At 32.6% G+C, this 26,616-nt stretch overlaps 1 protein-coding gene across 1 annotated transcript in view; it reads left to right on the forward strand.

Moving 5' to 3' along the window:
- LOC139490036 (uncharacterized) overlaps positions 1-26,616 on the forward strand; it is a 194,490-nt gene that overhangs the window by 16,546 nt on the left and 151,328 nt on the right. The gene's annotated exons all lie outside the window — the stretch shown is intronic.

Below are 26,616 nucleotides of genomic sequence, written 5' to 3' on the forward strand. Positions count from 1 at the left end.
TTCTTTGGTTTTTCTCTAAATTTGTGTAAAGAAAGAGTGGCATATGTTTCAATATATTTTGTTTAACCTACACAATCAATCAATATTCCCATGCAAGTCAAATGGGAGACACTTTTTTGTTTTTATGTACAATGGTTACCATGGCAACTGGACAACCAGTATTAAAATTCTAATTGTATGTATACAAAGTGTGGCAAATATTGTCATATCTTTTGTAAAAACCTAAACGCAATAACATAGTTTGACATGAGAATCAAATTAAAGCTGTTGTTTTGTTTCTATGAACAATGGTTACCAGGCATACCTTAGCTGTATATAGCACAACGTTTGGGAATTTTTGTCCTCAATGCTCTTCAACTTCGTACTTTATTTGGCCTTTTTAACTTTTTTTTATTCGAGCATCACTAATGAGTCTTTTGTGGACGAAACGCGCGTCTGGCGTAAATACAAAATTTAATCATTGTGTATATGATCAGTTTATTTATTAACACAGTGGTGGGGTGGGGTGGGGTCAAATTTTACATGCCACAATAGAGTGCTTACAGTTCAAATATTCTCATTGTTTCATTGTTATCAACATTCTTAACCAAAATTGAAAATAAAACATAGTCATGAAAATTGAAACTAAGGGGCAATACCTCTTAAAATGGGTCAACAGACGATTTCTTCACTGATGTAATAGATTTTCTGTAATTGAATGTTGATCAAATAGCTTAAATATACCCGTAGCTGTTTTTAAGATAACTGTTTAAGTGAACTTTAGATTCAGCGGAGAAGATTTATATAATTAGAATCTTAAAAAGTTAACAGAAAAAAATCATGAAAAAGTATAAAAAAAGAAGATGTGGTATGATTTCCATTGAGACAACTCTCCACAAGAGACCAATGACACAGAAATTAACAACTATATGTCACCGTAGTGAAGTATTTACTGTTTATTTGGTATTTCTATTGACGTTATTGTTCTTTTACCACCATAACTGTCGTTTCTTTTAAAGCTCTTTTGTCATTAGGCATATAAACTATGTCATGTTTAACACATGTTTAAAAGGATGCAAGCGTCTTAACTGATGTTCAGTTTGACTTTTTTATTGTGTAGCATCTTTGATCAAATTGGACCAAGTATAAATTCATTGTGAATCAAGGTGTTTACTTAATGTCAAACTTTTTTTAGTAATGGGTTTACGTTTTCAGTATTTAATCTAGCCCAATAAAGAAGTTTTTATATATATATTTTTTTCTATTATTTGTCTACCAAGTTCAGCTTTAACACCTCAATAAGCAGATGTTTTTTTAGTACCTAGAATATACTTACAGAAATGAACATGAACCTTTTCGAAAGGAGTCTTATCCAAATATTGGCAATTATCTATAAATGTACCTTTTTTGGGGCGTTTGATCTGCCTTTTGCTCAATAATAAGAATGCTTGTATATATGTATGATATTATGCATCATATGTTAAAATTGGTTTAATAAGAGAATTAAAAAGATTAAAATACATTACAGGGAAATTTCCCCAAAAAGCTGCATGTTATTTTATTGAAAACCGAGCTTTTCTATCTTGTTTGGCTAAATCTTTTAAACTTGCATTTAAATTTCCATTATTTTTTATCAAAGTGCCCAGAATTATATTCAGTAACGTTATCCTTGTTTTTCATTGTTGAACCTTACAATGTATGGTTCCAGTTTTGTAGTTCTTTATTCAATGGTCATTGTTTTCTTTTTGTGCCCCACCTACGATAGTAGAGGGGCATTATGTTTTCTGTTCTGTGCGTCCGTTCGTCCGTTCGTTCCCCTTCAGGTTAAAGTTTTTGGTCAAGGAAGTTTGTGATTAAGTTGAAGTTCAATCAACTTGAAACTTAATTTTAGTACACATGTTCCTTATGATATGATCTTTCCAATTTTAATGCCAAATAAGGGTTTTCACCCCAAATTTCACGGTCCATTGAACATAGAAAATGATAGTGCGAGTAGGGCATCCGTGTACTTGGGACACATTCTTGTCTTTTTAGTATTTAGACATAACTGCCATTTTTCACAGTAATTTTGTAAGTTATTTAAGCTATTTTGAAACCCTTCTATAATTTCGGATAAAATGATTAGGTCATTGGCAAATAAAAGACTTCCTATTTCAGAATCCAAGGCTTTAGAATCTTTATGTTTAACATTTTCAACTATGTCATTAATAAAAAAACTGAAGAGTGTAGGACTGTCCCCTTGTTTAACTCCTCGGTCAATGGAAAATAATCTAGAATGTGTATCATAATATTTTAAAGATGCTTCATTATGAATAAAATGTTATTTTATTATTTTAAACACATGTTTCTCTACAACCATTTTAGCTAATTTATAAAGCATTCCAGTTCTCCAAAGGGAATCGAAAGCCTTTTTTTTAGATCTACAAAACAGAACTAAAGTTTTGTTTTACTTTTATGAATATATTTTTTAATTAAAGTTTTAAGGATACATACATTGTCTGTAGTTCAATGATTAACTCTAAATCCAAACTGTGCATTAGTTGATTTAAGTAGCATATTAATCTATTGCAATAAAAAATCATTATATCTAAACAATTTGTAGATTTAGCTAACAAAGTCCTTATATTTGTATAAAGTAACATTCGTTTATAGTGGAAAATTGGTTTAACGGTGAATAAGCTACAATTAAAAATTGTTTGCTGGACCCTCTCTGTGATTACCATTAGATTACGCTGGTTCATTTCCCAATCAATCATTCGATTTTCGTTCATAGTCTTTTTTCAAAAATGATGAACGGTTCTTTATATTGGTATGTAATCATTTTAAACGTTTCAAATTTATGAAATTATATTCGTACATCAATTTTTTTGATACACCAATAACAAAAACTGAAATGTATTGAATTGATACATTTTGTTATTATTCAAAATTATATCAGAAACCTAAAGTTAATTATAAAATAATGAACCTGTTCAGAGGAGAGAATACTTGCATAACTTTTTCGAATTGACACATAATACAATGGAATGTCACTCTTGCATACAAATGGCACATCAATATAATTAATTATCTGTGCAATCGTCCTCCACCTTCAATGGTGATTCTAAATTATAAATATAACCAAAAGTTGTTAATCTATAGATAGTTAAGACTAATGAAAGCTAACCCACTGTAAAAATATTTCTTTGCAATTTTTTAAAACTTCCTCAGAAAAATGCTCGAGCCACTTGACTTTTATAGCTCAAAATTAACGTTTTTACACAATATTTGAATAAAGTAGTTGAAGATTATTCGCTTCTCAAGACGCAATAAAAATCGTATGCTTGCACCATCCTACCGAAATACGGATTTAATTAAGTCCTGAACATTTCGACATTTCTTCGTATATTTTGATCAAAACCGGTTTTAACCAAATCACAAGTACGTGTTAAGATCCGACTAAATACCTTTTTTCCGATATGGTCAGGTAAAGTTGCTAATTTAAGATAATAATAATTAATAAATTGGATTTACAGTTGATTAAAGAAATTCCTCTCTAGTTATTTTGATTACATTTGTAACCAGATGTATTTACTAAAGTTATGTATGCAGAATTCCATGAAGTTGGATAACATCCTGATTTAACATTAGATTAAACAATTTAGCATATGATTTGGTAGTTACTGGACTACCAAATTTAATTGCCTCATTCAACACGCTATCTAGACCGCCTGTTTTTTCCATTTTGTAAGTTTTTTATAATTAATTTAATTTCAGAGCAAGCAATTGGACTGTCAGTCTCCGGGTTAAAAGAAATAGTATCTTCAATGTTTTTTTCAAATTTTGCTCAATTTAGGTTTGAAAATCGATATTTATTTTCAAAAACCTTTCTTTGATTTTTGAAATGCTATATTGTGCTTTCACTGCCTTTGAACATTTCTCTTAAATCTTCATTTCCATCTATATCTTTGTTTTCTAGTGATTTTAGTATTTTCCAGTATTCTTGAGGATTTTTTTTCATTAAATCTAAAAGTTTATCAAAGATTTTCTTTTTATATTCTATTTCGTATTTGTTTCGTTAGCTTTCTAAAAGATAAGAGAAAAACAAAATATTAATGTTTCAGTGAACATTTAAAGGGATTTTGTCTTCATTATTTCCCTACTGCATTTATAGACCTTTGAATTTTTCGAAAAACTAAGGATTTTCTTATCCCGGGCATAGATTACCTTAGCCGTATTTGGCACAACTTTTTGGAATTTTGGATCCTCAATGCTCTTTAATTTTGTACTTGTTTGACTTTATACATATTTTGATATGAGCGTCACTGATGAGTCTAATATGTAGACGAAACGCGCGTCTGGCGTACTAAATTATAATCCTGGTACCTTTGATAACTATTTACACCACTGGGTCGATGCCACTGCTGGTGGACGTTTCGTCCCCGAGGGTATCACCAGCCCAGTAGTCAACATTTCGGTGTTGACATGAATATCAATAATGTGGTCATTTTTATAAATTTCCTGTTTACAAAACTTTGAATTTTTCGAAAAACTAAGGATTTTCTTATTCCAGGCATAGATTACCTTAGCTGTATTTGGCACAACTTTTTGGAATTTTGAATCCTCAATGCTCTTCAATTTTGTACTTGTTTGGCTTTATACATATTTTGATATGAGCGTCACTGATGAGTCTATTATGTAGACGAAACGCGCGTCTGGCGTACTAAATTATAATCCTGGTACCTTTGATAACTAATTATATTCATATACTTCATTATCTGACCATTTTTGTTTCTTTTTTTTTTTTTTTTTTCTTTTTAAGTTTTGTATAACTCTTACATGTCCTAGTGAACAAGATTTTTCTGTTAAGTGTTATCAAATTAAATCGAGCTTACTAGCCGCCTGATCTATCCAATTATGATTTTCACTATATTTCTTTAATTCAAAGATGATAATTGCACTTATTTTCTTATGAAAGGTTTTGGATTAATATTATTATAAGTTCTCGATCTACTTAAAATATTTCATTTGTTTCCATTTGTCTTTTGGAAACAGATACTGTTTTCCAATATGTTACAATTATTTCAATTTGTGCATGATCTGAATGGTAGTTCATTTCACTAGTTTTAAAGTATATTACTGAGGTCAGGAGACTCTTACTTACAATAGCATAATCAACTGTACTCAGGCCATTGGGCGTAAAACATGTTAAATATGCCAAAGAATAACCAATGTATCTGCCGTTAAGTGTATGTAGTCTTGATGACAAGCTTGACTCTAAAATATTATTACCTTGTGCATTTAGTATTTTATCTTTGTTATTTATTTTCAAAAATTGATCCACATCATAATTTTGTGTTCAGCTATTTTGAGAATGTACATTGACTACATCTAAGTCATCATTTTCTATAAAATCTGGATGAATGCTAGTGCGGCAGTTTGAATCTCCTATTAATGCAATTGTTCTATTGTGTGAATATGTACTTATTTCCTTTTCTAGCTGATTATAGTCATTATCAAAATGAGTGAAGTAATGGAATTTACAGGGGGGTATAAACAACACACAAGTATAAGTCATATGTAAGGCCAAAGCATTGTTTGTCCAATTTAAGCCATAGTCCGTTTTGTGAATTAGTACCTTGTTGAATATGGAAATCCCTTTGGAATATATTCTTTTTTAGTATACTAGTATTCCACCACTATGACATTTTGTTTTTTTCTTATTTAAGAAAAAGTATTAAACCCAGGGATTATATATTCTTTAATTCTCCTTTCCAGTTGTCTAATAAGATATTCATGTCCTTTCCAGTTGTCTAATAAGATATTTAATTATGTCTAATAAGATAGTTATGTCTTTTAAGAAAAGAATCATCATTTCATTTGTCACCAAGACCATATATATTCCATGCAGATATAGTTAGTTGCTTAATTAATGAGTTTTGATTCATTATAAATCAAAAATTGAAATATTTGTCTGAAAACCAGTCTTATAGCTAAGTGATATATCTATAACGTTACTATAATCATGTGTAAGTGTACATTTATAAACATATAATAGTATCATACATATGTTTATTTAATGTAAGTAAAAAAGACGAATATCTATGGCATGGTATTGGTTGCAAAAATTCAATATTTTTTCATTTAAATGCAATATTTTATATTTAATTGATATATTTCTTCATTTAAATGCAATATTTTTTCATTTGAATGGAATATTTTTTCATTTAGATGCAATATTTTTTATTCAAATGGTAAAATTTTTCATTTAAATGGTATATTTTTTTTCATTTAGATGCAATATCTTTTATTCAAATAATATAATTTTCCATTCAAATGGTATAATTTTTCATTCAAATGGTATAATTTTTCATTCAAATAGTATAATTTTCATTCAAATGCAATATTTTTTATTCAATTGATATCAAAAATCATTTGCATGCAATATTTTTTATTCAATTGGTATACTAGTTTTTTTTTTATTTATATGCAATAATTGCATCATGGGAAATTCTTTGACGCCTAAAGGTCAAATTTGCAACAACGTTTGTGATTGGTCGGTATTTATTTGGATTTTCTCCCCTTTCTTTCTAAACTTGAGTGACCAAGAATTAAAAAAACGCGTCAGCCTCAGAATAGCGCCCATCTAACTAAAATTTGGCGTTCTTGCGAGTTCGTGCACTGGCAATTAATGCCAATAATGGCCAGGCAGAGCAAAAAATGCGAGTGACAAGTAATAATAATGACACACAGCTTGTTCATGGATAGAAACAGATGCCTGCGTGCATTGCAAAAACATCTCCAATAAAAACCCTTTCTGAAGAAACTCCCCTACAGTCTTCACATTGAAATAAAAAAAAATATATACACAGCTAGTCCCCCTCCCCCTCTAAGTCCAGATACATGTTATCATGACGTTCTTTTGTGCTACATGTATATTATTTTTTTTTACTTTTCTTGATCCTCAGAGACGTTGCAGGTGGGCAAACATGAAAAAGAATAAAAAGCCTTCCAGGACGTTATAATTATTTGAACTAAGCCACATCTTTTTTTTTTTTGCTACATGAAGAAAAAAATCACCTAATTACAACAGCAGCACCAGAGACCCCGTGACAAGGAGAGACATAAGCTGTTATACTCCGGAACTAGACAATTCAGGATAAATTGGAACCAGTTGCTAACCCATGTTACAGCAATAGTCCTATGACATAGGACTTCATTGTATTAGGCGTGAACTTCATATTCAATACTATCTATAATATGTGCTCTCATGTATTATGCCGCAAATCATTTTACATTTAGAATTCGTTGCTGAGCTTTTTTTTACTGTTCTCATCTCCGAATCCCTTAAAAAGACTTTTTTCAAGCCCCACAGTAGTTCAATAATTACTATATGTCATTACTTAAATAAGTATGCAGAGCATATTTTAAAACATATTTTATCTTCAGGACTTTTAAATGATTTACTTTTGAATACTGCATTGGGAAAGGAAGGGGGTATACAAGTTTATTTTGTGATACAGACTGAGTATATAATATAATTATAGGTATCCAACAAATTATATGATTGTACGTTTAGCTATTATCTAGACCCGTACAAAATGTAAATATTAAGTCACACATAACAGGGGCGGATAAAAAAAACCTCGGTGTCTTAGGGGGAGGGGGAGGTTCAAATTTAGATATTCGTATAGAGATGTATATATGCGAGTATTGGCAGCAATGATTATGGTGTGTGTGTGTGTGTGTGTGTGTAGGGAGGGTTTCAGATCAAAGATCATTTCTATAATTCTATATCTTTTAGTTTTTACCATTTCACTCTATTAATTCTGTATTCTTTGATCTCTATTATATTTGTCCTAAACATGCGTGACATATTTGCAACTGGACATAAGGCAATCAAAAATCAATCAACTTATGTATATTTCATCATTTCTTTATTATGTAATCTATAAGTTTGGTCCCGCCCCTGATCTATTTTTTATGCCCCACCTACGATAGTAGAGGGGCATTATGTTTTCTGGTCTGTGCCTACGTTCGTCCGTCCGTCTGTGCGTCCGTTCGTCCGTTCGCTTCAGGTTAAAGTTTTTGGTCAAGGTAGTTTTTAAAGAAGATGAAGTCTCATCAACTTGAAACTTAGTACACATGTTCCCTATGATAATTATGATCTTTCTAATTTTAATTCAATATTAAAGTTTTGACCCCAATTTCACGGTCCACTGAACATAGAAAATGATAGTGCGAGTGGGGCATCCGTGTACTTGGGACACATTCTTGTTTGTTTATATATTTGATAATGCCATTTTTTGCAAGGCGTTTTTAAAAACATATTAATGGGTTGCGTTTTTTTTGTTTGTTCTTCGGAAGTTCAGCCAAAAGAAGTCTATTTCTGTTTTTTGGCATTTGGAAGATATTCTGGCTCTCTTTTACCTCTTCTTTTTTGATAGGTTATTAAGACGGTAGAGACACATAACAAACATGGCGTCGTTTAGTCTAAATGAAATTATTAATTTATGAATGCAGAAATATAAGAATGTGAGCTGTTTATAAACGTTTTTTTTTTATGGTAAGACAGTAGGACGATAAGCTGGATAAATATAAGAACTACACGGACAATAACTGTTTTAAACTTAAAAGGACAAATATTTGATATTCTAGGGAAGGGTTTTTGATTGATTAGACTATAGTGTTTAACGCTTCTGTCAACACTATTGGGCTATTCCATGGTGTTCAGTTTAAATTTATAAATGAAGGACGGGGAGGGAGAGCATTATTACTCATTTAAATCTGTCTCTAATCATGCATATTTTAAAGCTCTTACCAGGCAACCATATTCATATATGAAACTATCCCCCACCCGAACAAATAAATAAATATAAAATGACTCTTATTTAACACAAGTTTAAATTGATCGATTTTATGTTGCTAATTTTAACACACAGTGACAAATATTTCATGCTTGTTCATGCAAATACGAGTTTAGAAGTCAGGTAATTAATATAAAAACAAAGAGATGGAATGTGATTGCAAATAAGGCAACTATCCACCGGAGTTCAAATATGAAGTGGATGTAAGCATTTATAGACAATTTTAACAATGACAAAAACCTGATACTGTAAAGTCGTCTATAAAAGTCACGACATGAAAATGTAACCAATTCAAACGAAAAAACTAACAGCCTAATTATACATAACAAAACAATTTACAAAATATCAAATATGAGTCGAGACATGAACCAACGACAACCACTAAACTAGACTCCTGGCCTTGGACAGGTAAATAAAGAATATGGCAGGGTTGATATAGAAACGAAGATGTGGTATGATTGCAAATGAGACAACTCTCTACAAGAGACCAAATGACACAGAAATTGACAGCTATAAGTCACCGTACGGCCTTCGACAATAAGCTAAGCATACATTGCATAGTCAGTTATAAAAGGCACCGAAATCACAAATGTAAAACAATTCAATCGAGAAAACTAGCGACCGAATTAATGTACTTAAGAATTGAATGCTTCTTTTTGTAACTTTATAGGGTTGTAAAAGCGTTGACCGTGCGCACATTTTTAGAATGAAGCGCGGAAATGCAACTGCTTACGGAATAACACGTGATGTGCAGTTAGCCAATCAGAATAAAGTATTATAATGAAACATACATCTAATGTAATTATAAAAAAATGAACGAACACAAATATGTATAACACAGCAACAAACGGCAACCACTGAATTACAGGCTCCTGACTTGGGACAAGCACATACATACAGAATGTGGCGGGGTTAAACATGTATGTTAACGGGATCCCAAATCCTCCCCCTAATCTGGGACAGCGGTGTAACAGTAACAGTGATTCTATTCGGAGAAACTGCGCTTCGATCTCACAGCGACGTTATTACGACCTCACTACGACCATCAGTTTCTCACCCCGACCCAACTACTCTGCAACTACGACTATCACGTTTACACCACGCTGTTCGGACCATAGTACGATTCTAGCACACCCATGCTGTCCTCATTACGCTCTTCTTACGACCTGAGTATGTTCATACTACGACCATCATGCTCATTGTCATTGACATAATGATAATTAGAACAAATACAATGATAAGACTTTCTATAGAAAATTGAAAAGACCTAAACAAACAAAAACAAAAAACCCTGATCAATTGTATTATCCAATTCCCGTTTGAAATATTCGTAAGTAATGAACGGACCATTATCTTCACTTGGTAAGGGGTTTGTTTTGCGCATTTTTTTTTAAATCTGAATATATCTGTAAGCGAGCTTACATGGAAAGGCGTACTATTTGCCTTTTCAGTAAAAAGAATCTATATAATTTAGAAATTTATTCTATCAACAGAAAGAGATTCGTTATATTAAATGCACGCAATAATTTTTGAATTAATAATTATATATTTATGACATAGAATCTTTTTACAAATATCGTCATGGTCATATTCTGTTTTATTCATATCATTGAATATTTGGTTTTCTGTTTATCAGCTATCATATTGATCCATATTGATATGATTTTTTTCCGCTTTAGTTTTTCTTTATTGGCTGTTATGTAAATCTCGCCTGCGACGAAAGTTACAGAATGCAAGACGTAGGGACTACAATCCGTTGACGGTGTAATTTATTTGTATAAAGCTTCTTTTTCAGAAGGTAGAGGACCTGACTTATTTAGGCCGTATCTACAGACACCTTCAGTTTTCGTCTTTCTTATGAAAATAAAGAAATGTGGTATGATTGTCAATTAAAAAAAATCAACAATATTTAAATGAAGTTTATGTTCGCAATTAAGGCATCAATATGGCCTTGGACACTCAGAAAACACGATACCGTATAGTCTGAGAAAAATAACGCCCTGATTTTTTGTCAAAATAATTTACAAAAACAAAATATGACAGATATGAACCAACGACAACCAATGTCTTACAAACTCCTGACCGAGGACAGGCACTTAACGAAAGAGACTGGGTTAAACATGTTTATGAGCGCTCAGCCCTACGTAATTTTGGACAGTGATGCAACAGTACAACAAAGGAATAAACTATAAAAATCAGTTGAAAAGGCTTAACTCATCAGATGGATACAAAAAAAAAAAAAAATACACCACAGAGTGAACGTGGGTAGGTACTTATGCATTTTCACAAAAAAAAATCCAAGTACAGATCAAAAAATACTTAAAGTTAGTTAGTTGAATTCTTATAACAACTTATACAAAAATTCATGTATATAATACTTAAATGATCTGTACATATCCACTATCCTATGGATTTAGTGTAAAGACATTAACAGTCAGAGAAAAAAACTTAACCTCGTGCGAATTGCCATTGTCCTTACCTCATTTAATGGTTCAGTGACTGTTTGACAAAAAATACACTTTTTATGAGTAATATGATAACTTTAATGTTCTAAATCTTCCTTGCAATGTCTTCACGTCCATTAGATAAATAAGTTCACCTGATCTTGACTTCATTTTATTTCTCCCTTTTTTATATTTTTATCAAAGAATCTTTTTTTTTTTTTAACTAAAATGGAAATCATAGGAGCTAACTAATTTCATGGTAACGGTATAAATATAAAACATGTGGTAATAAACGAAGCCGATGTTTTAAATGAGCATGATCAAAAGGGGTGACGAGCGAAGAAAAAATCGACAGTTTAAACATTTTGATTAATTTATTATGATGATTGATGATTTACTATAAATACCTGTATGTTAGGGTTATTAAGAATTATTCTAATATGACGTGCTTCTTTAGCTTTGCAAAGAAACCATACTTTATTATCCAATAAAATTAGTTTACACATGCGTATATTGAATACTGCAGAAAAATGAATTTTATTAAATTGGTATACGCATTTAATGTATTTCATTAACTTGGGACACTTTCAAACACTAAAATATGATACACGTTTTGTTACTAATACTTTTACAATGACAACAATGTGTTACAATTCGAAATTGACATATTTGACCTAGATACCGCAACGTTCAAGTTGGCTGTTCTAACTTCAAAACCCCTCCCACTGAAAAACACGTTTCATCTATCTTGTTTTAAAAAAGGCATGTATATAATAATTTCATTGAAACATGATCTGACGATAAAATATAAAATAAAGTATAGGTTAATTATAACTGTAACGTTGTACTGAAATGACAAAATTGTTTCATATTTATGATAAAATGGATTGACCCTAGCAGGGAATCGAACCCCATTCTCCTATAAAAAAAAAATAGGCGTAATTACCAATATACCACCAAGGTTTCCAATCCATTTACAAATGCAACAAGATTGTCTCTCAGTATTAATTTTAATCATCATGTAATACAGCATTTGAAATCGTCAGATGCACACAGGCGTACGTGCCCTTTTATCAACTTTACAGGGTGTAGCTACCGCAAGTTTAGTCCAAATAATTATGACGTCTGGCAAGGCTATTTTTTTCTTCTGGGACGCCGTTGAAGGAAGGCGTCCCAGAAAAAAAAATTAAAATAGCCTTGCCAGACGTCGTAATTATTTGGACTACCGCAAGTATAAATGAATCTCTGTCAAAGGGCCCCTCCTGCCAAGTCTCGAATGTCAGCACAACTTTATCAAGGAATCCTCTATCAGATATGAACATATTTGGGCGTTTTTCAATAAAAGCGTACATTTCAGACCTAAAAAAAATGGAAAATCAACTTGTCTAAAATTTAATTTCAAGAATTATTTTGAATACCTCTATAATAGACCTGTTTGTAAACAAAATGTGCAATCTTAAATATTCTTTAAAATGATATTATTTTCATAATTTGTGTACTGTTTCGTAGGGGACTTTTGTCCCCTACGAAACTTCTTCTAAACACACATATTTTTTGCAATTTTAAATGTTTCCTATAATCATTCCAGTTTGTTTACTTTAAATACTAGAAAAATATCATTTTTTTTCTGAATTAGAAAATCATTTTTATCGATAAAGATTAGACAGTACTTCACATATGAAGGTTCAACTCATGTTACGTAGTGGACATTTTGATGCGTTTCGTAGTGGACAAAACCGTTTCGTAGTGGACAAAAAGTTTCGTAGTTGACATCAACCCTATTATATGTTAATAAAAACATAATAAAAATTACATGAAACTAACCCTTGTTATTTGTTTTGCACGAATATAATTGAAAAAAGATTAAAAAAAGACTCCATCGTAGTGGTAGTGTCCACTACGAAACGTTTTTCTCCCATACTTGTTTCGTAGGGGACCGTTTCGTAAGGGACGTATTCGCATGCTTTATTTTTTCCCCAAAATCCCTATATTGCAATAGTAACAAGACTGATTGTATTCATCAAAGCATTTATCAAGCTGTACACTGATATTTGTTTCATAATTTTAAAACCAGATACTGAAGGAGATTTGACCCGTTTCGTAGGGGACATTATCAAAAATACGGTATCACTCTGGTCCATTTGATGTGCTCAATTTTTCTTACCAACAATTTAATTGACGTTATAAAAGCATCACTTCTTTTGTAAGACCCTAATGTTTATATCTCTTGCAAACAAAATTTACATTGATTTTATAAAACTGTTTATTGGCAAATTTTAATGACTTCGTTTCGTAGTGGACAATTTGTGAGGGACACACCTTCTGAAATTAAAAAAACCTATATTGAAAGCTGTTTATTAGAATATGTTGGCTCGACACATACTTTTGAATTATTAAAGAACTTATGTAAAGTAAAAAAAAACACTAATTTCTGCATTTTTTTACGATATTTTAGAGTATGAATGTTGAACAGGCGGTCTAGGGACATGCCATTTTGGTTGTTTTGGACCATTCAGGAGTCAATATCTTATCAATCCCTCTAAAAAATAAACTGTTTCTTTGCTTAAAAATGTTACATCTAATTCAATGTACTGACTGCACAAAAAATTACTTGCAAAGATCAAACACATTTTTTTTAAAGTGGCTAGGACAAGAAAATACGTTTTTATTGAAAAACGCCCATTTACCAATGCTACAATAACCGGCGGAACATTTACAAGATTCATTTAGTAAATAAAGATCGACCTACCCGATTCTCCTTGTGCGTCCACCGCTATTGACAACTGACTTGAAAATGTGCGTGTCAGAAATTTACCTCAAAGAAAAAGACGTTGAATTATAACTTTTCTGTTATTTTGTGACACAAATATTGTTTAAGTTAATAAACTTGTTAATTTCTGTTTCAATTTTAAATTGTAGAAATACACAACTTTGCGAAATTAAACTGGTTTAAACTAGTTGGATAAAAATCGACAGGGAGGTTGATGGAAGAGCCTACACAAATATTGTACCCTTGTACACAGCGAACATAGAAATTACCGTAATTGTCCTAATCAGAATCGAAATAATTGATGCCAGCTATATTTTATTTTAGTTTTAACATGGGTAGGCATTATATTCGTGTTATTTTAGCCCTCGCTATCGTTCTGGCAAAAATAATCACGAATATAATGCCTACCCATGTTAAAACTACAATAAAGTATAGCTGGCATCAATTATTTCTTAAACAATGTATTGTCCCCTGTAGGGCTTAATATCATTTCAATTCTTTTTAATTTATATTTGACTGAAACAAAATCTTTGAAATTTGAAAATTAATTTCAGAAAAGAACAACTCCATTGTATTTCAAAACCACTCTTGCATTAATCATGTAAGTGCATAAGTAAACTCGGAAAAACAATTTAAATTTAATATTGGTTTTGCATTTAAACAATTTTTGCATTTTTCTACTTTGACAACAGCATGGTATGATCAATACGGTTCTTTTTTCGATTCAAAGAGTACTTCAACGGTATATAAGAAGGAAGAAAATTGGAAAATTGTGCTAAAACTAACTACTGATCTACGGAATAGACTTATCACCTAGTTTGTACCTTCACAATCTACACGACGGGTACCACGGGTTGGAACAGGATCTGATTACCTTTCCTGAGCAATGATACCCCTGCTTTGTGTAGTGCTTCCTTAAACATAACTAGTAACGTAATTGGACAACACTTTGTCTATTCTCTTTGTCTATCTGAGTCCGAATAACTATGACAAGCCGTTCTTGTAAAAACGATGTTTAAACCTTTTTTTCAAAAAAAATATTCACTAAGAATTAAAAACAAAAACATACAGAATTTCCAAACCTAAAACAAAACCCTGAGAAATCGAAATTACACACCGAGATTTTAAAAAAGATACATTAAAATGAAATAAATTGAAAAAATACACACCGAGAAGTGTTTAATACACACAAAGATATTCTAAAATACACTTTGGGAATACTATGCAAATTACTAATGAATATAAATAAGATGATTTTTAAAAAAACGGAAAGTCTATGAACATGATGAACCAATTCAATCTTAGCTTAAGATAAGCAATCGTAGACGGTCGGAAAAAATAAACGTTTAGCGGTTGAGTCATTTTCAATCAAATGCTAGTGTTTTCTTATTCGTCAAATTAAAACAAATGGTCTCTCGGACTCTTATTATCATACCTTTTACTGAAATGCGATTCTTTCAACCAACCTTCAAGAAGTAACATCGTCCTTTTTGTTAATTCATGTTTATAATTAAGTGTGTTGCCTGTTTTTTTATATTAGTGTTTCGTTTATATGCTACAATGAGCACTTGGAATAAAACATTCACTACATTGTTTGTCTTTTTGCAAAAGAGGGACGAAAGATACCAAAGGGACTGTCAAACTCATAAGTCTAAAACAAACTGACAACGCCATGGCCAAAAATGAAAAAGACAAACGAACAACAGCACACACGACACAACATAGAAAAGTAAAGAATAAATAACACGAACCCCACCAAAAAACTAAGGGTTATCTCAGGTGCTCCGGAAGGGTAAGCAGATCCTGCTCCACATGTGGCACCCGTCGTGTTGCTTATGTGATAACAAACCGGTAAATAGTCTAATTCGGTAGGTCACATTCATGAAAGGGAAGGGGATTGTAGTTACGACGTAAGGAACATATCCGATATCATTTGTGAAACGGTTATTCCATAACGGTCAACCAACTCGTGATGGCGTCCATAAAATTTACGAAGGGATGATTTCAACTTCACCATTTGGAACTCTTGGTTTAATAGCTTCCTTGTGAGCAGCAACCCTCTATCAAGAAAATCATGATAGGAAATGCAAGCACGGGAATATCGTATCAATTGGGAGATATATACCCCGTATACAGGTGCTTCTGGAATGTTGCTACTTAGAAATGGAAAGTTCACAATTGGAAAGCTGAAATCATCTCTTTTGTCGTAAAGTTTTGTTTTCAACCGACCCTCATTGTCAATTTCTAGATGTAAGTCAAGATATGAGGCCGACTTAACTGTATCTGTAGTATCCTTTATCTCTAGCTCGATTGAATAGATGCGTTCCACATAGTCACCAAATTTTAAATTATTTAGTGAAAGAACAAAAGTGCACATTGTTCCACTGTTTTCTTATGATATTAAGAAATTTTTTCACCATTTGTTTATATTTTGTAATGAGTGTAAATTTGTATTAATCTTGCACTATTGGTCTTTCAAAATGCAATTTTTATAAAACATTTTCCGACAAATTGAAGGACTTCTAGTTGTATTAAGCTTGTAATATATGCAGATAAGTATGATGGGGGTCTGGATAATAGTCCATAGAATTATTCAATAATTTGTCAAAATGCAGTTTATGTCATGATTTTCCCAAATAATATAAATAAAAGTATGGCTACAGATTCTTCAAAATGTCATATTATATAGATTATTCATAAATACAATGTTGTGTGATGAGATTAAAACCGCACCATAACATTTTAAGATGTGATATGTGAAAATAGCTCTCAAAATATGCTTTTAGATGAGAAATAGAAAAAAAGGGTCATCGGACTATTTTTCTTGCTACATACCTAAATAGGAAGACTCATAACACATTCCTTTATAGAAATTGCTTAATTTGAGTTAATTTGAGTCATCTCACTCTTCTTTTAAATAACTTCCCAATTCTGTGGCAAAGTTGAAAAAATAAATCAAACAAACACATTTTGATTATTGTGGAATACAACCGTAAATATGACAAAACACATAATTGTCTATACCAACATGAAAAGTCTTACACACTTGTTTCGAAATTCCCACATTTGTTATCTGCTATTTTAAATTTCAAGATGGAGAAACATATCCCAGCTACCTCAAGTATACCAATAACATATGTGGGCATTAAAACTGAACACGAACATTTCATGCATAATCCTTCCCTAGGTAAGAGTATAATTGAAGAGCACATGCATACGGAATCAATTAGGTTGAATTATTCATTTACAAGTGAATAATTCATAATCGATGTTTCTTGGCTTATTTTGACATAATTGAACCATACTGTCTACTTAAAGCGCATTATTATTTCACTATTTGACTCTTATCAATGGTTGGACAATTCATTTAAATATCTCATAGCTATATTTTGGTGCAGACCAAGCATTACCTGTACACGGGCGGAAAAAGTTAAAGCCGCGTGAACTGTGCGTTAACTCCAAAATTTCAGTAGACATAAAAAAATAAACGGGCGTTTTACCAAAAAAATGTACTTTTGCTTTAACCTCCGCGTTAACGCAAAAACGGTGCGGTGCGTCTTCCAATTTTGTAAAGAGTAAACAGAAGTTTACTTTCGAGTTTACTTCCACATTAACTTGAAAAAAGCACGTCTTCTATTTTCATCAAAAGTAAGCGCACGTTTACTGTTTGTAGTTAACGCGCGTTAACGCTGATTTTTATCGTATCCTGGATACACTGACCTTAAATATCAAATGAGAAGGTACATCACAATTAAATGACCAACTGGTCATTTTCAATTGACATAATGACGAAAAAAGTTAATTAATAATGTTATTACACCTTTTTAACTAATTAGAAATATTCATAGTAATTTTTTTTTTCTTCACAAATAAACAGTTTAAACATGTCGTTATTTTATCAAAATTATTTAATCATCACCTAAATCCAAGTTTTTACATCTCTGTGTGGCTATCTCAGGATGACTTGTAAAACAAAATTATTTGATTTTATTAACTTAAACTGACCATATTTGCACTTTCTCAAGATTATCTATATAGCCGCATAGTAAATTATTTATATTTTGATGTCAGGATGGACTGTACATGTATAATACAAATGGCAGCAATATTGGAACACAATGACAACAACAAAATTTTCCGCATCAATTAAGACATGTAAGAGTACCGGCATGTCCTCTTTTTATTCAAGATATTGAATCAGGAATCATTGTATAACAAACGTATTTGACCGCATCAACCAGAAATTACCATATTTGCCCTTTTATTATGTAAATCGGATAGCCAAATTGTAAATCAGTAATAGTTTTATGTAAGGGTGGATTGTATAATACAAATGATAGCAATACTGAAAAACAATGACTACAAAACTTTGTACGCATCAATTTAGATATTGAATCGTGAACACATTTCAATAGTTTTGATACCTCAGGATACCTCGTTTAACAAAATTTTTTAACTATATCAACATAAACAGACAATATTTGTCATTTATACATACTTGGTGTGTATTTTATAAATGAATACGCAAAAAACATGTTGAAAAACTTGGCAATGTGGAAAGGGTGCCATCCGCTATTGCTTGCAATGGCAAATCTAGTTATGGCACCCTCAACGGAGTTGGGGTGACGTATTGTTATTCTACGTTTCTTTTTTTTCTTATTATGTCACCCGATCGACAATGTCGGGTGACATATTGCTTTTCCTCTGTTTCTTTTTCTGTATTATTATGTCACCCGATCGACATTGTCGGGTGACATATTGCTTTTCCTCCGTTTCTTTGTTATTATGGCACCCTCAACGGAGTTGGGGTGACGTATTGTTATTGTACGTTTCTTTTTTTTTTCTTATTATGGCACCCTCAACGGAGTTGGGGTGACATATTGTTATTGTTCGTTTCTTTTTTTCTTATTATTATTATTATATTTATTCTTCCACACTTTTTTGTCCATTCTATTTCTCGGAATTGGCTTGAACAATATTGATGGAACTATACCATAATGTAGACCACCACATTCTATAGTGCAGTGGGATATGGCACCATCAAGATGGCTCCCGTTGCCATGGAAACGAAACAAATGTGAAAAAATCCCGTTTTTTGTTTTGGTGAACTTTTTGGATAGGCTTTAACTCAGAACCATTATATTTTAATACAATGTAGGTGCCCACTATATACAGGTGTTTGGATGATTTTGGCACTCATTGGAACTACTATGTTGCCATGGAAACAACACCAAAAATTTCAAAAATCTCAAAATGTTCCGAACTTAATGAAACTTCACAGTAACGATGAGCAACATTGGAAGATGTGGAATTTGGCGTTGGAATTTCCAAAATATCTGTTATTACCATGGAAACAACGCAAAAAGGTCAAAACTTTGAATTTTCACAGAACATTCCAGAACATCAATGTTAAATTTGTTCTAGAGACATTAGATGATATATTGGTATGCCTACATGTTATGACCATATTAGGAAATTCCAAAATGGCCGCCATTGCCATGGAAACTGGACAAAAGTTTAACATTGACCCTACGGGAAAACACTCTTAAGCTGCATTTTTTTTTAAAATATAACAACAATTCCACGCATATCGTAATCAGGAGTATGTGCACGTAATGCTGTACTGCTAACCTGTACTAGAATATGCTAGAATAAAAATATGTATTTTATTTAACGTGCTTCTTTTCTATACAACAATCGCGCTTTTAAGAGAAAATCGCCACCGACAGAATGAGAAACACTCAGAGTACATATTACTGACATTTCTGCACTTGCGTTAAAGTACATATCAGTGAATGACACACCTGTTAAAATCTACACATTAGCTGAAATCAATCGATAAACATGTAATTTAATTGTACACGATAAGTTACATGTATTGTGTGATACGCGAGCTATTGAAGAATAAATTGAACAGTTAGTACGCCGCTCCGTCAATATATACACGTGTTGTCTGTCCAACGTCCCCTCTAGAAAGAATATTAATATGCTAAGTCCACGATAATATCCTTGAGTATCACGTGACACCACCTTCCTACTTGCGCGCGTGTCTAATTTTAGATTTAAAAGGATTCCCAAACTATGTATAGAACTGAAACGTATTCAACGGAAGAGAAAAAAAAAAGGGGGGGGGGGGTTGTTGTAGTGTGTGTGAAGAAATGCTGATTCCCACATGTATAATAGATATTTGACTTTTGTACACTCATAAGTATTGATGCTACTGTGACCATGTGCAGTACGGGGTGCCATCCTCAGCTATTGCTAGCAATAGCAAATCTAGTGTTAGAATAACTCAGTCGCAATTCATTTTTTTTTTTCGGATGTAAGAGTTGTTCTCAATACTACATGTACAATTGTGCGTGAGATATTTGTCACTGAACAGCACGAAACATATAGAAAATGAAGAAAAAAACCATGCAAAATATGTCATTTTCGGCTATAGAAAGTATTGATCAATCAACCAAATCATGATCAGAGTGATCAAATCATGATCACATTGATTAAATCATGATTAGAGATTGATCGATCGATCAATCTATCAAGTGTTGATATCAGACAAGTAATCAATCAAGTGCAGAATCCGAAATAAACGTCCCATCGCTATTTTTTACAAACTGTCAATCATTAGAAAGTATTGATCAATCAACCAAATCATGATCAGAGTGATCAAATCATGATCACATTGATTAAATCATGATTAGAGATTGACCGATCGATCAATCTATCAAGTGTTGATATCAGACAAGTAATCAATCAAGTGCAGAATCCGAAATAAACGTCCCATCGCTATTTTTACAAACTGTCAATCATTAGAAAGTATTGATCAATCAACCAAATCATGATCAGAGTGATCAAATCATGATCACATGGATTAAATCATGATTACAGATTGATCGATCGATCAATCAATCAAGTGTTGATATCAGACAAGTAATCAATCAAGTGCAGAATCCGAAATAAACGTCCCATCGCTATTTTTACAAACTGTCAATCATTCGATTAATCAATCAATCAAACGATCGATCAATTGATTGATTGATCAATCATGATCACAAACCATCAATCAACCAATACACGTATCGTCTCCATTGAATTTATGAAAGAAAAAAACTTTAATTCGCTTTTATTATAGCACCCTCAACGGAGTTGGGGTGACATATTGTTATTGTTCGTTTCTTTTTTTCTTATTATTATTATTATGTCACCCGATCGACAATGTCGGGTGACATATTGCTTTTCCTCTGTTTCTTTTTCTGTATTATTATTATTATTATTATACTTCCACCTATTTTGTCCGGCATGTTTTTTGGAGTGAAATGGAACCAATCTTAATGATAGTTCACTATAAGGTGGAACAAAAAATTTCGGGGTGCAGGTGGGTCTAAGACCATAAAAAATGGCTGCTGTTTCCATGGAAACAGAATAATTGTGAAAAATTCCAGTTTTTGGTTTTGGTGAATAATTTGGAGATTCTTAAACTCAGAATCATCATATTTTGATACAATGTAGGTGCCAGCCATATACTGGTTTTGGATGATTTTGGCAATCATTGGAACTACTATGTTGCCATGGAAACTGCACCAAAAATTTCAAAAATATCAAAATGCTCCAAATTTTTTGAAACTTCATAGTAACGATGAGCAACATTGGTAGATGTGCAATTTGGCGTTGGAATTTCGAAAATGTCTGCTGTTACCATGGAAACAAGTCGAAAATGGTCAAAATGCTTCAAAAACCTTAAAGTGGCATTTACTTTCTTAAAATGGTAGGTCAAATCCATTGAAACTTTGATGGTATGTTCCCTCCCATGTACCAATGTGGTATCTGCCATTAGAAATTTGGAATGGTATCTGTTACCATAGAAACCAGCCAAAATGTCAAAAATGTCAAAAATTTCAAAATGATCCAAAATTGATGAAACGTAATATATTTGTTGACTGTCAAGTCTGCATGAGACTTTTGAAGTTGGAATTTCCAAAATGGCCACCGTTGCCATGGAAACTGCAGAAATGTCAAATATTTTCAAAATGCTCCAAACTTAATGAAACTTAATATAATTGTTAACTGGCATGTATAGATGAGACTTTTGACTTCAGGATTTTCAAAATGGCTGCCGTTGCCATGGAAACCGAAGAAATGTGAAACTTTTGACAATGCTCAAAACGTACTAAAAATTTACAGAAAGATTAGATATATCGCAATGCGTTGATCTGCATTCACTGTTAAATTGTTTTCATATGGATGCCGCTTAGTGGCAATAGGGGAAGGGTGACATCCGCTATTGCTTGCAATGGCAATTCTAGTTATATTTATTCTTCCACACTTTTTTGTCCATTCTATTTCTCGGAATTGGCTTGAACAATATTGATGGAACTATACCATAATGTAGACCACCACATTCTATAGTGCAGTGGGATATGGCACCATCAAGATGGCTCCCGTTGCCATGGAAACGAAACAAATGTGAAAAAATCCCGTTTTTTGTTTTGGTGAACTTTTTGGATAGGCTTTAACTCAGAACCATTATATTTTAATACAATGTAGGTGCCCACTATATACAGGTGTTTGGATGATTTTGGCACTCATTGGAACTACTATGTTGCCATGGAAACAACACCAAAAATTTCAAAAATCTCAAAATGTTCCGAACTTAATGAAACTTCACAGTAACGATGAGCAACATTGGAAGATGTGGAATTTGGCGTTGGAATTTCCAAAATATCTGTTATTACCATGGAAACAACGCAAAAAGGTCAAAACTTTGAATTTTCACAGAACATTCCAGAACATCAATGTTAAATTTGTTCTAGAGACATTAGATGATATATTGGTATGCCTACATGTTATGACCATATTAGGAAATTCCAAAATGGCCGCCATTGCCATGGAAACTGGACAAAAGTTTAACATTGACCCTACGGGAAAACACTCTTAAGCTGCATTTTTTTTTAAAATATAACAACAATTCCACGCATATCGTAATCAGGAGTATGTGCACGTAATGCTGTACTGCTAACCTGTACTAGAATATATTAGAATAAAAATATGTATTTTATTTAACGTGCTTCTTTTCTATACAACAATCGCGCTTTTAAGAGAAAATCGCCACCGACAGAATGAGAAACACTCAGAGTACATATTACTGACATTTCTGCACTTGCGTTAAAGTACATATCAGTGAATGACACACCTGTTAAAATCTACACATTAGCTGAAATCAATCGATAAACATGTAATTTAATTGTACACGATAAGTTACATGTATTGTGTGATACGCGAGCTATTGAAGAATAAATTGAACAGTTAGTACGCCGCTCCGTCAATATATACACGTGTTGTCTGTCCAACGTCCCCTCTAGAAAGAATATTAATATGCTAAGTCCACGATAATATCCTTGAGTATCACGTGACACCACCTTCCTACTTGCGCGCGTGTCTAATTTTAGATTTAAAAGGATTCCCAAACTATGTATAGAACTGAAACGTATTCAACGGAAGAGAAAAAAAAAGGGGGGGGGGGTTGTTGTAGTGTGTGTGAAGAAATGCTGATTCCCACATGTATAATAGATATTTGACTTTTGTACACTCATAAGTATTGATGCTACTGTGACCATGTGCAGTACGGGGTGCCATCCTCAGCTATTGCTAGCAATAGCAAATCTAGTGTTAGAATAACTCAGTCGCAATTCATTTTTTTTTTTCGGATGTAAGAGTTGTTCTCAATACTACATGTACAATTGTGCGTGAGATATTTGTCACTGAACAGCACGAAACATATAGAAAATGAAGAAAAAAACCATGCAAAATATGTCATTTTCGGCTATAGAAAGTATTGATCAATCAACCAAATCATGATCAGAGTGATCAAATCATGATCACATTGATTAAATCATGATTAGAGATTGATCGATCGATCAATCTATCAAGTGTTGATATCAGACAAGTAATCAATCAAGTGCAGAATCCGAAATAAACGTCCCATCGCTATTTTTTACAAACTGTCAATCATTAGAAAGTATTGATCAATCAACCAAATCATGATCAGAGTGATCAAATCATGATCACATTGATTAAATCATGATTAGAGATTGACCGATCGATCAATCTATCAAGTGTTGATATCAGACAAGTAATCAATCAAGTGCAGAATCCGAAATAAACGTCCCATCGCTATTTTTACAAACTGTCAATCATTAGAAAGTATTGATCAATCAACCAAATCATGATCAGAGTGATCAAATCATGATCACATGGATTAAATCATGATTACAGATTGATCGATCGATCAATCAATCAAGTGTTGATATCAGACAAGTAATCAATCAAGTGCAGAATCCGAAATAAACGTCCCATCGCTATTTTTACAAACTGTCAATCATTCGATTAATCAATCAATCAAACGATCGATCAATTGATTGATTGATCAATCATGATCACAAACCATCAATCAACCAATACACGTATCGTCTCCATTGAATTTATGAAAGAAAAAAACTTTAATTCGCTTTTATTATGGCACCCTCAACGGAGTTGGGGTGACATATTGTTATTGTTCGTTTCTTTTTTTCTTATTATTATTATTATGTCACCCGATCGACAATGTCGGGTGACATATTGCTTTTCCTCTGTTTCTTTTTCCCTATTATTATTATTATTTTTCTTCCACCTAATTTTGTCCGCTCGCTTTCTCAGAGCCAAAGGAACCAATCTGAATGATGGTGCACTATAACAAGGAACCCTGACTTTCCTGTTGCTTTTTAATAATGGCACTAAAAAAATGGCTGCCATCACCATGGAAACGGAAAAATGGTGAAAAAATATAATTTTGGAGTTAGGTGAATTGTTTGAGAATGCTTAACCTTAAAATCTTTAGATTTTAATACAATGTAGGTGCCCACTATATACTGCTTTGGGATGATTTTGGCAATCATTGGAACTGCTATGTTGCCATGGATACTACACCAAAAATTTCCAAAATATGGAAATGCTCCAAATTTTTTGAAACTTCACAGTAACGATGAGCAACATTGGTAGAGGTGGAATTTGGCGTTGGAATTTTGAAAATGTCTGCCGTTACCATGGAAACAATGCAAAACAGGTCAAAATGGTCCAAAAACCTTAAAGTGGCATTAACTTTCTTAAAATGGTAGGTCAAATGGATCGAAACTTTGATGGTATGGTCCCTCCCATGTACCAATGTGGTATATGCCATTAAATTTTGGGAATGGTCTCTGTTGCCATAGAAACCATCACAAATGTCAAAAATTTAAAAAATTTCAAAATGCTCCAAATTTGATGAAACTTAATATGATTGTAGACTGGCAAGTCTGGATGAGACTTGAAGTTGGAATTTCCAAAATGGCCACCGTTGCCATGGAAACTGGAAAAATGTCAAATATTTTCGAAATGCTCCAAACTTCATAAAACTTCACAAAAATGTTAACTGGGATGTGCAGAGTTAAGTTTTGTCCTTGGAATTTTCAAAATGGCCGCCGTTGCCATGGAAACAGCAAAAATGTGAAAAATTTCAAAATGCTCCAAATTTTCTGAAAATTTACAGAAAGTTGTATAGCCATGTATATTTGTGCATTCACTGTTAAACATATTTTTAAATGGCTGCCGCTTAGTGGCAATAGGGGGAAGGGTGACATCCGCTATTGCTTGCAATGGCAAATCTAGTTATATTTATTCTTCCACACTTTTTTGTCCATTCTATTTCTCGGAATTGGCTTGAACAATATTGATGGAACTATACCATAATGTAGACCACCACATTCTATAGTGCAGTGGGATATGGCACCATCAAGATGGCTCCCGTTGCCATGGAAACGAAACAAATGTGAAAAAATCCCGTTTTTTGTTTTGGTGAACTTTTTGGATAGGCTTTAACTCAGAACCATTATATTTTAATACAATGTAGGTGCCCACTATATACAGGTGTTTGGATGATTTTGGCACTCATTGGAACTACTATGTTGCCATGGAAACAACACCAAAAATTTCAAAAATCTCAAAATGTTCCGAACTTAATGAAACTTCACAGTAACGATGAGCAACATTGGAAGATGTGGAATTTGGCGTTGGAATTTCCAAAATATCTGTTATTACCATGGAAACAACGCAAAAAGGTCAAAACTTTGAATTTTCACAGAACATTCCAGAACATCAATGTTAAATTTGTTCTAGAGACATTAGATGATATATTGGTATGCCTACATGTTATGACCATATTAGGAAATTCCAAAATGGCCGCCATTGCCATGGAAACTGGACAAAAGTTTAACATTGACCCTACGGGAAAACACTCTTAAGCTGCATTTTTTTTTAAAATATAACAACAATTCCACGCATATCGTAATCAGGAGTATGTGCACGTAATGCTGTACTGCTAACCTGTACTAGAATATGCTAGAATAAAAATATGTATTTTATTTAACGTGCTTCTTTTCTATACAACAATCGCGCTTTTAAGAGAAAATCGCCACCGACAGAATGAGAAACACTCAGAGTACATATTACTGACATTTCTGCACTTGCGTTAAAGTACATATCAGTGAATGACACACCTGTTAAAATC

Source organism: Mytilus edulis, chromosome 9, assembly GCF_963676685.1.
Source record: "Mytilus edulis chromosome 9, xbMytEdul2.2, whole genome shotgun sequence".
In the NCBI taxonomy this organism is placed as follows: Eukaryota; Metazoa; Mollusca; class Bivalvia; order Mytilida; family Mytilidae; genus Mytilus; species Mytilus edulis.